General features: G+C 50.9%; 1 protein-coding gene across 1 annotated transcript in view; it reads right to left on the minus strand.

Moving 5' to 3' along the window:
* LOC116846712 overlaps window positions 1-379 on the minus strand; it is a 7,189-nt gene that overhangs the window by 1,797 nt on the left and 5,013 nt on the right. The window lies entirely within an intron of this gene.

A 379-nucleotide genomic window follows, 5' to 3' on the forward strand; every position in this document is an offset into this window, starting at 1 on the left:
GTGACGCTGCCGGGGATTCTCCGTCTCATAATACCCGTCGACGAGCGTGCCTTCCGATAAACGCCGTTCCCGACCTCTCCCCGCGTGAATTATCGTGTGTCCGAGCTCATGCTCCATCTGCAATAACCATTACAGCGCTTTACGCGATTGCGCGTTGGCACCCCTATAACCCCCGAGCGGGATTATCCCAATTTCCTTCTCGCGCAAAAAGTTTTTGCGAAAAACTTTCATACACGTGGAAGCGATAGTCGTGCATTCTTCGAACGGGCACACGTTCCGCGATCTAGGAAAATTTTTCGATAGGCCAGACACGCTTGTCGAAGAATATCTACGTCGTTCCGGCAATAGCGCACTATCTCCTGTTGAAAATTAAATACCG

Source organism: Odontomachus brunneus, unplaced genomic scaffold (genome assembly GCF_010583005.1).
Source record: "Odontomachus brunneus isolate Ranch 3 - 2012 unplaced genomic scaffold, Obru_v1 Obru_scaffold_067, whole genome shotgun sequence".
NCBI lineage: Eukaryota > Metazoa > Arthropoda > Insecta > Hymenoptera > Formicidae > Odontomachus > Odontomachus brunneus.